This window comes from Girardinichthys multiradiatus, chromosome 7, assembly GCF_021462225.1.
Source record: "Girardinichthys multiradiatus isolate DD_20200921_A chromosome 7, DD_fGirMul_XY1, whole genome shotgun sequence".
Classification (NCBI taxonomy): Eukaryota; Metazoa; Chordata; class Actinopteri; order Cyprinodontiformes; family Goodeidae; genus Girardinichthys; species Girardinichthys multiradiatus.
The window spans coordinates 33012855-33027662 of NC_061800.1; the positions used below are offsets into that span (position 1 = coordinate 33012855).

At 41.2% G+C, this 14808-nt stretch overlaps 1 long non-coding RNA gene across 1 annotated transcript; it reads left to right on the forward strand.

Annotated features, from left to right (window-relative positions):
• Positions 1-316: 316 nt before the first annotated feature.
• On the forward strand, positions 317-2450 carry LOC124871861. Its single transcript, XR_007039134.1, has 2 exons — positions 317-1937; positions 2107-2450. It is a non-coding gene; the product is annotated as an uncharacterized LOC124871861 (long non-coding RNA).
• The last annotated feature ends 12358 nt before the right edge of the window (positions 2451-14808 follow it).

The window sequence follows — 14808 nt, forward strand, 5'->3', positions numbered from 1 at the left end:
AAAGTCCGGACTTTGTCTTTATAAGTTTTATTCAAAGGCATTCAGCGTTTGAAGACCCTGTCACTGAACTTGGTCAGTGAAGCAGAGCCCCGATCAACATTTACACACAGTATTTGAAGAGTATGTGGGTGTTACCTAAACTTAAAAGAGTTTGTGCTTTATGGCCCTAGACCCTCCTCGGGTCAGAGGTAACAAAGTTATCTACGTGCAGACCATCTGCTCTTCCTGAGACATCACCCTAAAGGATGGGTTTTAACCATTAAACATCTGATATTGGCTTTTACAGCTTCCTCCTCTAACACAGATGTTCTGAGGAGAGAGGTAACCTAAAGGTCATACACTTTGGAACACTTTAGAGTACTTAATAAAATAATTTCCATTACACTTTTGTTCTGCTTGTCGACCAATAACCAGCGTGCTTCAAGAAACCTTGTCGCTACTTAACAGCTCCTATGAAAAATAATGTGTTTCTTCACGATGGACCAAGCTCAACGTGTTGCAAACAAACTGAATCGCGGCTGTTACAGCGCTTCGCTATGGGACTACATGTTCAGCAGTATCACCGCTGGACTCTCTTCAGATTCTGAATCAGAAGGAGATGAAGCGGAAGATGATAGCGACTGCATTACTTTGGAGAACATTCCTAGTTTGCAGCTGTCTTCAACCCAAGACGAGGATGACAAAGAAAGCTTTGGATGGGTGGCTGAGGAGCTAGAACGTAAGATATCAGAAGCTAATGCTGTCACAACATTTGAGGAAAACAGAGACAGTGAAATGGAGAAGATGCGTAACTTTGACTATAAATGCTATGGAAGGAGAAAGGAGAACTCTTCACTTGGGACAAAGTCCTGTAGCCGCAAACTTTCACCAGAGATCATGTACAACATACAGATGGATTCTTTAGCAGCAGAAAGGGAGTGGCAGGACATGAGAATAATTGGACATCTTGATGCAAACCGGCGTACGCAAGAAACTTCAGCAATGACCACATCCACCAAGAATACACCAAGGAAAAGAAAACATGCCAGGACAACTTATTCCATCGGAGGTATCGAAGTCTACCGAAATACCTTTCAGTTTCTCATGGGGTGAGTTTATAACTTTTTTAAAAACTATTATGATGCATCATACTGTAAATAAATCATGTACTGAAGCGGACAAATCACATAAACCTGACCAGTTAAATATTAAAATCGACTTGAGTGGGGTTTGTGTTTGTATTTTTAATCTAAGCTTGAGGTTGTGTTTTTTTCTTCCCCATGCACTGGGTGATCGGTGGTCACAACAACAGTTTTTTGGCTAGCGTAGATACACGAGTTTAGCCGGACAATCACTGTATCCCATGTGAAAATTTACTTGAGTGGGGGAAGGGGGTTCTATTTTCAATCTAAGCTTGAGATGTTTTTTTTTCTTCCCCCTGCACTGGGTGATCAGTGTTCACAAAAGTTTTTTGGCTAGCGTAGCTACACAAGGTTAGCATCTACTGTATCCCATTCACAATGTGAAAATCGACTTGAGTGGGGGGGTTGTATTTTTAATCAAAGTTTGACGTGTTGAAAAAAAACAAAAAACAAATACCTATTAACCTGTTGTGTTGTCATACCAATTTTGTCAACACTCGTTGATCTAAAACCATGAGCTGAAATTTCCTTTGTTTCCCCTGCTCAGAATCTGTAAAGCCACATTGACTGACATCATCAGACACTTTGATGAGAACGGTGCAAGACCCCGCTTGAGGAAAAAGAGCCAACGGTTACAGGATCTCCATTTTAAGAAGTGCAAACCTTCCAGAGGAGAGGAAGACTGCAGCAATCAAGAAGCAACAGGATCATCTTCAGCTTGTTCAAAAAGAGATGGCCGTCTACAACGAGATGACTGCTGCCTACAAAAGACCTGCGATGACTATCAGTTGTCCATCGGCCCCTCACCACCTTCAAGTAAGAAGATCGGGGTGCACTACAGCTTTGACTTTGCACAGCAGGGATTTGTTCCACATTGCACTTTTTTTTCTTATAAAGTATGAACATACGACTGCTTTAACGATACACAGCTTTTGTTTAATCTAATCCCTGTTTTTAATTGTCTTTTGTGTGCTTTTATTAACAGCTTTGTTGCCAAAAGACCTGGTGTGGTCCTAGCTAGGACTCACAGCGACGCAGAGCCTGTTAGCTTTCAGCTGCTGTGTGACCAGGACGTTCTACCCCCTCTCGTCTGTGTTCCTGCCCTGCCTGCACCTGGACTGGCCATGGACAGGCAGACTTATCTTTATTCAAAGATCAGGCCTTTCTGTTCCGATGAAGCGAAGGACATTACGTGCCCAGCATCACAAAGCACAACACAGAATAACACGCAGAAGAGGATGATGGTGTGACACTGTGACATTGGCGTTTTGGCAATTTGTAATGTGTATAAAGTTGTAAATAAAAATCACATTTGTGACATGATCAAAGACAAGTTATTGCCCATTTCTCTTCCTGGGTCCATTAAAGTCTAGAGGTTTGCAGACATAAAATTTGATGGGTGCAGATTAAGTAGCTGCAGCACCAACTTCTTCTAGATTAACACGTAATCAAAAGGTGTAAGCTATTAGCCCATAGCTCTATTCATACCTGCACACATAAAATGAAGACTGATAAACACTATTTCAGCATGCTACAATAATCTTTGGACATTTCATATTACATATTAAGAAGAACACATCCATATTACCCTGATATTTTGCTAATTGCTGTGAGATAGGATTTCAAACTCTGCTTGAGGCAGAACATTTAATAGACTAGAACTTGAGTGAGACTTATATAAAAACAAGAGGAAACTAAACCAGTCACCAGAATGCAGAGATTATGTTGCAGTCATGATGCAATTTGCAGACATAAATAATTTAATAATAAATTGTAATGCAGTGCTGTAAATTATCTTTACGTAGAAAAATACTGAGTTCAGTGAAAGAAGTCTGTTGCAGTCAGTTGGAGCTTCTGTTGACAAACAGTTGGGGGAGGTTGGCTATTCAAAGTTATTCAAATTAGCAGGTTTTGTCACCACCCTGCTTTCAGGGAGAGAAAACAATGAATCTTTCAAGGCTGATTTCTCAGAAAAGTAGTCTGGCGAGTGCAGACATTCAGATGGTCATATCTTCTTCAATTCCTTTTTGATTTCCACACGTTTGACATCATTGGAAAGCTTATACTCCACTCTTTCAGAATCTGTAAATAGCTCAACGACCCCAGGTAGACTTGTTCCTGGTTTTGCCACGGCCAGTCACATTTGATTAATAGGTTAGGATATCACCTGTGGAGCTTTAAAAAGCAATAAAAGCAGAACTCCTCATGACGACTATTAAATTGAGGCACGTGACGTTGCCCGGTACGGTGGAGCCCGGGTCCCACCCTGGAGCCAGGCCTAGGGTCGGGACAATGATCGACTTTGTTGTCGTATCATCAGACCTTCGGCCGCATGTTTTGGACACTCGGGTGAAGAGAGGGGCTGAGCTGTCCACTGATCACCACCTGGTGGTTAGTTGGATCCGTTGGAGGAGGAGAAAGCCGCACAGACTTGGCAGGCCCAAGTGCATAGTGAGGGTCTGCTGGGAACATCTGGCAGAGCCCATGGCCAGGGATGTAATCAACTCCCACCTCCGGGAGAGCTTTGACCAGATTGTGGGGGATGTTGGAGACATAGAGTCCAAGTGGACCATGTTCTCCACATCTGTTGTCGATGCTGCTGCCCGTAGCTGCGGCTGTAAGGTCTGCAATGCCTGTCGCGGCAGCATTCCCCGAACCCGGTGGTGGACACCAGCAGGAAGGGACGCTGTCAAGCTGAAGAAGGAGTCCTATCGGCTGTGGTTGGCTTGTGTGACTCCTGAGGCAGCTGACAGGTACCGTGAGGCCAAGCGTGCCACGGTGGCAGAGGCAAAAACTCGGACCTGGGAGGAGTTCGGTGAGGCTATGGAGAAGGACTACCGGTTGGCCTAAAAGCGATTCTGGCAAATCGTCCGCCGCCTCAGGAGGGTGAAGCAGTGCTTCGCCAACACTGTTTACAGTGGGGGTGGGAGGCTGCTGACCTCAACTGAGGACATTATCGGGTGGTGGAAGGAGTACTTCGAGGATCTCCTCAATCCTGCCATCACGCATTCCCCGGTGGAAACAGAGGCTGGGGACTCGGGGTTGGACTCTTTCATCACCCAGGTTGAAATCACCGAGGTGGTTAAAAAGCTCTGTGGTGGCAGGCCTTCGGGGGTGGATGAGATCCGCCCTGAGTACCTCAAGTCTCTGGATGTTGTGGGGCTGTCATGGTTAACACGCCTCTTCAACATTGCGTGGCGGTCGGGGACAGTGCCTCTGGACTGGCAGACCGGGGTGGTGGTCCCCCTTCATAAGAAGGGTGACCGGAGGGTGTGTTCTAACTACAGGGGGATCACACTCCTCAGCCTTCCTGGTAAGGCCTACGCCAGTTTATTGGAGAGGAGAGTTTGGCCGATAGTCAAACCTTGGCTTCAGGAGGAGCAGTGTGGTTTTTGTCCCGGCCGTGGAACACTGGACCAGCTCTATACCCTTTGCAGGGTACTCAAGGGTTCATGGGAGTTTGCCCAAACGGTCTACATGTATTTTGTGGGCCTGGAGAAAGCATTTGACTGTGTCCCTCGTGATGCCCTGTGGGGGGTGCTCCAGGAGAATGGAGTCGGGAGCCCTTTATTAGGGATCATCCGGTCTCTGTACAAGCAGAGCAGGAGTTTGGTTCACATTGCCTGCACTAAGTCAGACCTCTTCCCGGTGAATGTTGGACTCCGGCAGGGCTGCCCTTTTTCACCAGTCCTGTTCATAACTTTTATGGACAGGATTTCTAGGCGCAGCCAAGGGCTGGAGGGGGTCTGGTTTGGGGACCAGAGGATTTCGTCTCTTCTTTTTGCAGATGATGTGGTCCTGCTGGCCCCCTCTAGCCAAGACCTACAGCATGCGCTGGGGCGGTTCGCAGCCAAGTGTGAAGCGAGGATGAGGATCAGCTTCTCCATGTTCGAGGCCATGGTTCTCGACAGGAAAATGGTGGCTTGTCCTCTTCAGGTTGGAGGGGAGTTCCTGCCTCAAGTGGAGGAGTTTAAGTATCTCGGGTCTTGTTCATGAGTGTTGAGATTATGATTATTGATTATTTAATATTTATCAAGAATTATAATTAAAAATCATAATTTGAGAAAATGTATTTCTTAACCAAAAATCCTCATTTATGAATCGAAACCAGAGATGCCCTCTGGGGTTGTAATTGTGGCTCAAAGCCCTTGATAATTACAATTACTAAATTCTCAGTGATAGTTTATAACTATTACTAGATGTTACTGTTTAATCAACCGTTTCTGCCGAAACGTGGGCAACTTTAACCTTATTTTGACTGACAAATCACTTGCACGAATAAACACAAACACTTTCTCTTCATCTACGTGAATATTTATTAAATCAACAGCCCTGATACAACTCGCTCTTCCGATTCAACAATCTTCACCTAATCAAACATGCAAAGTTCTACTAAAAAGGGTAAAATATCTAACTAAACAAAACAAAACAGCATTGAGTGTGTATTAAATTAAACAGGCAGTTATGGCAGTTATCGCAAAATACAAAAGGACTTTGGTTGAACGAAGCCCGGGGAGGCCACTCCCCAAAGTGTAGCTCAGTGAGACATAGGCAGTCATAAAACGTCCCCCAAGCAAAGTTGTAAACCCAGAGGACAAAGGATAATAAAAGTTTTGCAAGATAGTAAAGCACGAAGTTGAAGACAAAGAAAATGGTTGATTTTCACCATAAGGTTATTATGGCAGTCCAGTTTCACAGCGCACCTGCGTTCAGGTGTCCAGACAGTAAAACACAACTTGCAAGACTCGGCGGCCTTCGAAATTCAACAGCAATCAAGTTTAAAAAAAAAAAAACAATGGCATCCACATACAATTCAGAACACATTAAACAATAAGTGGCGATTCTAAATCGCACTAAAATCCTACTCTATCCTGCCCAAGCTCTTCCTAATAAAGAAATAAAAGGAACGAATGGACTTTACTTGTTGAAGTCTTCCTTGGGGCAGAGAGGCAGGGAAAGGAGGGGGGAAGAGTTTCCACGCGTCCGTGGGTAACTCAGGTGGGGATTGGTCTTTCTTCGTCCTCTCGGCCTCCTTAGCAGAAAGGTGAAAAATATGACAGACCGTTACTAGTCGACTGGAACAAAAAAAAAAAAAAACAAGGAGGAATATTGCGTCTCCCTGAAAACTCTGGGCCTTCCTATACCCGGAGCCTCTTTTATGAGTTTTGTTCTCGTTGGCCAACGGGGAGAATGAGTAAAACTGCACGTGGGATTTTCTTCTCCAGAATGATGCACTTCAGATGCCGGTAACCACGCCTGAAAAAGCCATGATGGGCGTCTCCAGTGCCATTAGATAGTCCACTGTGATGTCAGAGCTGCGACACCCCCGTCCTATCAGCCGCGGTCCCCACTGGGATATGTAATAGCGGACTATCCTGGGGTACAAAATGGCCGATGGCGCCGGAAGGCCTGGTGGCGTCCGAGAACGTGCAAATGGTCCAATATTCAGCAAAACACGGTCCAACACGGGTGAGGGAAGAATGGAGCGGGAGATCGACAGACGGATCGGTGCGGCTGCCACAGTAATGGGGGCGCTGTGCCGGTCGTTCTGGTGAAGAGAGAGTTGAGCCGAAAAGCGAAGCTCTCGATTTACTGGTCGTTCTACGTTCCTACCCTCACTTATGGCCATGAACTTTGGGTCATGACCAAAAGAACGAGATCCCGGATACAAGCGGCTGAAATGAGCTTCATCCGTAGGGTGGCCGAGCACTCCCTTAGAGATAGGGTGAGGAGCTCAGCCATCCGGGAGGGGCTCGGAGTAGAGCCGCTGCTCCTCCACATCGAGAGGAGCCAGTTGAGGTGGCTCGGGCATCTATACCGGATGCCTCCTGGACGCCGTTCCCGGGAGGTGTTCCAGGCACGTCCCACCGGGAGGAGGCCCAGGGGACGGCCCAGGACATGCTGGAGGGACTATGTCTCTCGGCTGGCCTGGGAACGCCTTGGGCTGGAGGAGGTGTCTGGAGAGAGGGACGTCTGGGTGTCTCTGCTGCGTCTGCTGCCCCACGACCCGGTCCCGGATAAGCGGAAGACGACGTGAACGAGAATGAGTGCGAGTAAAAGCAGCATAATGATTTTTCATAATGCAAAAGTAGCCAGTGTTGACACTTTATCATTGGCCTGATGTTTTTTCTTTTTAGTGGGTGGGGTGTAGAATTTCATTATTGCATTAATCAATTCTAGCATTCCATTGACAATATCATGTTGTTATTATTATTATTGTTATATCTATACGGGTGTTTACTAAAATCTCTACATTGGATTAAGAGATAAACATTTGGAATATGGCAATGGTTATGTTGTGATTATGAATCTGAAAATTTTATTTAATATTAATAATTTAATATTTTATCAAATAATATTTTGGTCTGTTAAGGGTCCTGTGAATACCAGTCTAGTAAGGCGGTGGTATTAGGACAAAATAGAAAGGTGTGAACCAAGCTCTGACATTATTGAACAGCCAAACTCTGCACACACATGGAACAAATTCACACAATTTCTTAAAATACAAGAATTTATTAACAAAAATAAGTCAACACAAAGTCAAACATATTTCAATCAACAAAATCTTTACTATGCTAAAACAACCCAACTAAACTACCAAGCAGAATTGAAGAGTAATGAAGACTAATGGGTTGTGTACAATATAAACAAGTTGATTGAAGATGATTGAAAACCATGACCAAAAGAGTGATGCAACATTACCATGCAATGTTTATGTTTAAGAACCAAGAATTATCTTGAAGAATCTGGAAGTGAAGTTAAGTTAGTCTTGGAACTAACTTAGGCAATAATCAGCAAACCTTTAGACAACCCTTCACAATGCAAGATCAGATAAAATATTATTTTAATAAAATAATGTTTTAAAGAATGATCTGCTGAAATAAAACCAACTTTCTGGATGACTAATTCTTGTAGTGTCTCATTAGCTGCCTTTACTTATTAAAATAATATTCAAAGAAATATTATTGGGGGGATGGTAAAATATTTAAGGAAGTATTTTGGAAAAGAAACAAATATTTTTTCGAGAAATGGGGCTTAATGGCAATTACTTAGTTATCAGATTTAGTAAAATAATGTTTAGGGACTATTATTTACTAGCTTGAAAACTAACAACCTTTTTGGGTAAATATTCTTTAGCAGGCAAGCCCGTGTCCTATGCCGTTAGCAGTTAAAGCTAACAAAGAAGCTGATAGCTTAGCACCAGAATCAAACACACACCTTTAAAAATACCGTCAATAAAAGGGTTAAAATGCATAAGGGCGGACGGCGCGTTATGAATATCTTCTGTGTTTAAAATCACCCTTTAAATAAAGTTTGTCTTAACTTTAAAAACACACAAACACAGAACACAAAGCTGAGGACGTGTGCTGCAGATAGCCTGCTAGCACCAAGATAGCTGAGTTCAACACAAACAAAACCAAACATCATAAAATGAAAAACGTTTAGATAATTTCATCCTAAATATCTCTCTGCCCAAACCCTAACCTCGTTTGAATTGTGTTGAGGAGGAGTTGTTCGGGCAACAATGACGTTTGAAGAAAGCTCTGTGAACAAAGGATGAGCTTCCAGCTATCCTCCAGAGCAGTGGCTGGGCGGCCTGTTCTGTCCGCGGACCACACTGCATATTACCACGGGATGTGGCTCCTGTTGTCGTCCTTTCAGACCAGGAAAAACCGCTCCACTCTTTGTAGAGACAGTGTCTCTACTGGGGACTTCTCTGGAACACAGTTTGCTTCTGCAGGCCTCAGAGAGAAAGTCAAGTCAGGCTTATACCTTAATTACCCCTTTTTATGAATGAATACCAGATTTATTCAACAGTAATTCATCAGTACTTAACTTGTGCATATGATCGATGATCGTATGACACCCTTGGATCCAGTTGAAGAGTTTATGTCTTTTTGCCAGCAAAGAGAAATTAGCACGCTGCCTCCCCTATCCTGGTCCTGCAGAGGAGCAATGGAAGAGAAAGAACCATTGGAAAGGTGGGGGTTTTATACGGGCAGTGGCATCATGGGAAGTCTGCTGCTACCCCCCTTTCCCCTTCTGAAGTTGTGCTGGAAGTCGGTTAAATGCAATTTATTTTGAAAGTTCCAGAAACGTTTGTACCGGAGTTTTCATGTTGTAACCATGGCTGTGGTCCCAACAGTTATCAGATGATAAAAATGTGTTCTTTGTAACATTTAAATTTTGTCTGTGAAACTTGACTTAATTCAAAGGTTTTATTGTTAGTGTTCAAAGTTGGGAGTTTGTGTCAATTACTAAAAGTTTAGTTTGCCCAAGGTTACTTCGACATTTGGTGGAAGAAGCTGAAATTGAACTCACAACCTGTTTCCTTCTCCTAACACTGACTCACAGCCGCCCAAATGCTGATGGCCACATGACTTTATATGAAAATAATTTGATATAGATATCAACAGCAGCTTTCTCTGTTTTGAACAGATATTTCTTGCACTCTTAACATGAGGTTTAAGACTGGTGCCTTTCTTTTTATATTTTAATGTACTGTATGATCTAGCACAAAGCAATGCTTTCAAACAGTAACCACTCTATGTTCATAGTAGGTACTAAGGTTAATCAACATCTGTGTGTGTTAATGTGCAGCATGACTTCACCTTTACAAATGTAAAGATAACAATGTATTGTATCTATTATTCTGGTGTTTTCACATGATAATGTGACGCATAATGTGACACATTTAAAACACACGTTTCACATTTTGCCTTTTATTATTAATCACATACAAAACATGTGAACTTAGTGTGTAGTCGTTATTTGTTCATTTATAAGACAGGACAATAATGTTAGTGTAATCTGTTGTTGAAGTGCCAGTATTGCAATGAAAATCACATTCTTGGGCTGGACCATTGATTCTAAAAGCATTTGAGACATAGAATAATGGAGTCTCACTAATCAGCACACTAATCTTTATTTTGCTTGCATGGTGGTATGGTAACGCATAATGAGAGATGTAATTCCCCTGCTACAATACAATAGCTTCTGCTAATGCACTGCTACCCTCAAAGATTTGGAGGCTGCAGGATATGTTTATAAATGTGAATATGCTGTTTCTCTCTTCTTTAGTTTGCGAATATGTGAATGGCCATATTGGGCTGACCTTTTTTACTCAACAAATGACAATTAGCATTTTTCAAAATTATTATTTATTAACCAACACAAAATGCAAGTTTTTCTTTTAACTAAACTGTGATGTAGTCTGTGCTTAATGTCTCATGTAGGTCATATGTAATTGCAAAATCTTCAAGTGTGATGAGTCAAAATAACAATATTTCAAATTTTTGATACATATTTTTTTATTCCCTTTCATACCCCTGTTAATAAGGCAAATAGTAAAATGACATTGCTATTTAAAGACACCATTAGGAAAATTTCTAATATAATCATTTTCTTAGATAACTTTTCGCCTCTCTCTATCTTTGACAAATCTAAGCTAAAACGTTAATTTGAGGCATCACTTTGGGTTGTTACTTTGCTGCATCTGAATCCATGGATGCCCACATCTCCCTGTTTAGGATTTCTTTTTACACTCTAATTCCAAATTTATACTCTTCACCTCTTGCATTAACAAAATGAGACCGTGACTGATTCCTGTAAGGCCAGTGTTTCTCTTCTGAGCCCAGTTTCACATAACTTTCGAAGTCCTAAAATATTCCAGTGTTGTTCATAGCAGTTGAATGAGGTGATTTCAGTCTTCCATGAGACAATTATCCACTCCTTGCATAGGGATCAGAATGGAGAAAAGTTTGGCTTGAAATGTGAAAGCAAAGTGGCTTGATTGGTTGTCTCTATTTGATCACCTGATAAGGAGATAATGCTCTAAAAATCTCATTTTAAGCTGATCAGGCTCGGTAAATATCTTAACTAAATGATTTGTAAATCGATGCTCACCTTATGGTCACTGTTATCCTCATGAATGGCATCACACTTCAAAAGGATTTTTCAGTATACTAGCTGTTCTGCAGAGTGACTTGGCGTCATTTTGGCTGCTGCAAGGCTTGTTTTTTCAAGCATATGTGCAATTAATTAAAACCCTAACACTTAGTTGTGCTGATTTAAAAACCTTTAAAACAGAGTTAAATGTAAAACAAATACAAAAGATAATTTTTATTTACATTGTGTGAATCATCCACAACAGGTCTTCCAATGCTGCTTTATTGCTGTAGCAAGGGATATTTTTTGTATCGATATTTACAGTTTACAGTTAAGGAAAAGGTATAGATATGATTGCCACCAGAGTAAAATAACACCAGAGAAGGCCTTGGACACCAAAATGAAACACTCTGGATAAGGACAGGAGAGAGAGGGAAACCAAGGAGCAGTACAAGCTAAATGATGTACGAGGGTAAGCTAATGCTACTCAGAGCTAGCTTGCTATAGTGGTCATATACACAGTAAGCCCAGCGTAAAACAATTTAACAGTTGACGATATTAGTTGGTGATTATATGTATGCTTTGACTAGTGAAACAGCCCCGTATCCAATTAGTGATCAACAGTCTTCTGACTTTGCATTTTCAGTATGACTCAGCACAGTTGGAACTGTAAGCAAGCAGGTACTAAAACTAGCATTGGTTCAACATAAACCTTACTAATGAAAAAGCCTAAAAAGCGAGTAGGGGTGTGCTTAGTAGGGACTAGAGGAAAAGGGGCATTAGAGTAACTTCAAGCATTCAACAAGCTGACATAAGTACGTTTTCATCTTTGGAGACAGAGCCTCCACAATGTCATTAATTTATACATGTATTGGTCACTACAGCAACATCTGAATAGCACTTGCAAACAATCTATAGCAGCTGCACGAGTGTGATATACTTCGAAATTTTTTAAAATGTCAGTAATTATCCATGGCAGCATGAGTTAGCGGGAGATCAGTTTATGTATGCTGCAGATTCAGATGTTCAGTGATGCATGCAGCAGCATTTAGCTAAAGCTGTATATCTCCATATGCCATTGAACAGAGAGATTGGGGCATTCCTGCAAAATTATCCATACATGTTTACATACCGAAATGAAAATTACACAGATTTTAAAACATAGGTAAGGTCAGCCATTGCGGTACCTTCGTAGGTACCTTCAATTGAAGAAACTACACACAAATTTGATAAAAACAATGTTTCTGCAGCATATCTTTTAATTAACATGTGTAGGAGCCTGTTAAAATATGTGCATTGTTGTCATTTTGTCACTGTAGTTGCTCTGTTTTGCTACTTTTCTCCTTTGTTTGGGTCCCAGTTAATCCCCTCCAATGCACACAGAGTCACGGCCAGACACTTTCCTATCCACTCGACACTACTACCCAGGGTATCTCTCTGTCAGATTAAGGCCTTAGATTCCAGCACCATAAACAAGTTCCTGATCAAAGCTCTGTGTCACGGATTAACTTGTTCAAAGCAATATATGGTAGTATTGTCATAGGTAAAGCTGCAGAATGTCAAGGAATCTTGATCCTGATTGTTTTTCAGATTAAGTGTTAAGTGTAGAAAAAGTGTGAAAAATATTTTAAAAAAACAGCAGCTAGAGCAGAAAAAAACATGTAAGGATTTTGGAAAAGGTTAGAAGATGTAGCTGTCTGCTGGTACTACTAAGCTTCCAAAAAGTTACCCTAACAAGCTTTTTGCCATTTTACTTGACAACCAAGGTGCTTAACTTTAATCATGTGCATTTTTAAGAGACAACAGCTAAGTTAGTGTGTGACAATCTATATAATAAAATGTTGAAATATGGTATCAAATCATAGATAATTCTACTGGGGGATGATAAACATATTTGTAGAGTTTTTCACGAATTAAAAAGAAAACACAAAATAAATAGTTTTGACATTATTGTTCCAGATTACATACAATTTGAAATGTTTTTTTTCTAATTAACAAGCCCAATTTAACCATGTGGCTATTTCCAAGAATTTAGGTTTAGGGAAATGCTTTATTTTGATGTAAAGCATTACTTTAAGTTACTTTCATAAAACATTATCTATGAATAACTGTAAGGATTATGATTATTGATTAATTAATATTCATCAAGAATTATAAGTTTAAATCATAATTTAAAAAAATGTATTTCTTAACCAAAAACCATCACTTACGAATAGAAATCGTAGATGTCCTCTGGTGTTGTGATTATGGGCTCAAAGCTCTTTAATAATTACAAATTATTAGCCAAACCACAAACTGTCACTGTTTATGAAACCACTTCACTGAAGATGGGGGAACTTCGACCTTGTTATGACAGATAAATCACTCTTGCATGAAATAAACAAAAACGCTTCTCTTAATTATATACATGAGGATTTATTGAAGCCAAATAATCCTGATATACCATTATTCTGGTCCAAAAACCTTCACCTAACTAACAAGCACTATTCTACACAAAGGGGATAAAAATGATTACCTAACAATAATAATAAATGAAAATATAAATGCGCATTTAGTGTCTATGAAGATCAAACCAGTAGTTTTATGGACAAAATGTGTAATTTGGGTTAAATGGAAAGAAATCCTCCTGGTGTGTTGATGTCTCGATTGCAGCGATCAGCTGATAAAACGGTGGGGCCACGCCCCTTTAGTCACAACCAGGTGATCGCCCCAAATCTTGACAAAGGGTCATAAATTCCGAGGCGGGAACTCAGTGGAAAATCTCCAGCAATAAAACTGAAACAAAGAATGGTCGGGCAAGGCCCAGACCGCAGTTGCTTTGAAAGGAAAACTTTTAAAAGTCCAACTTCTAAATCCTGGCTGATTTGAGATCAGCTAGACAAAACATTAACAATTCAGCAGCGCATGCGCACCAAATCAAAACACAGCTCAGCATAACATAATTCAATCGGTATTGCATGCAACAAGTTAATACCTGAGATTAACTACTGGTGATCCTACATCACTTTAACTGCCTCATCCTACCCAAACTTCTAAATGCATCCGGTTTAATATGAAAAGAACAAAATTACTTTGAAGTTGATTTCTTGTCTCCACCGGTTGAGGAGGGATCAGGTCTGAAGAAAAAGGAGGGGGACGGGGGGACCACGCGTCCGTGATCAAATTAAAGAAAAAAAACCTGTAATTTCTCATCCGTCCAGGAGGGGAAAAGATGAACCATTAGTCAACTGCATTACACAAGGAGGAAAACTCATCTCCTTGGACATAGAACCTCTGTGGGTTTCCACCAACGGCAGGTGTCGGCGTGGTCCTCGATTGGTAAATAAATATCTGATCTTCTCGTATCAGACAGATTTCCAGCTTTCAAGCTCTTCCGGGAATGGCCTTGTGGAGCAAAAGTTTGCCTGCGAGCTTTTGTCTCTCCAGATATGCGCCTCCGTTGCCCTGTCCTGTGAGACAGGTGGGATATGGCAACAAAACTCCGCGTCTCAGCCGGTTTATGCTCCCAGTGACGTCAGAGCTGTGACATCTGTTGGCATGTCAAAATGTGCGACCAAAATGGATGGCCCCAACAAAACCGTGGCTCTCAAAAATGTGAACATGCCTGGTAAATTATAAAGTTTTTGTTAGGTTATAGTTTTATCTTTGTGAGATAAAAGTAATGTAAACATGTAATGTGACATTTATCCTGTACAATTTAACTGAAAATAAACAAATCTTTTAGAAGAACGTGATATTTGTTCACTCTACCTTGCAAATATTCTCCATATCTTTGAGATTGTAAGGGCAGTTCTTGTCC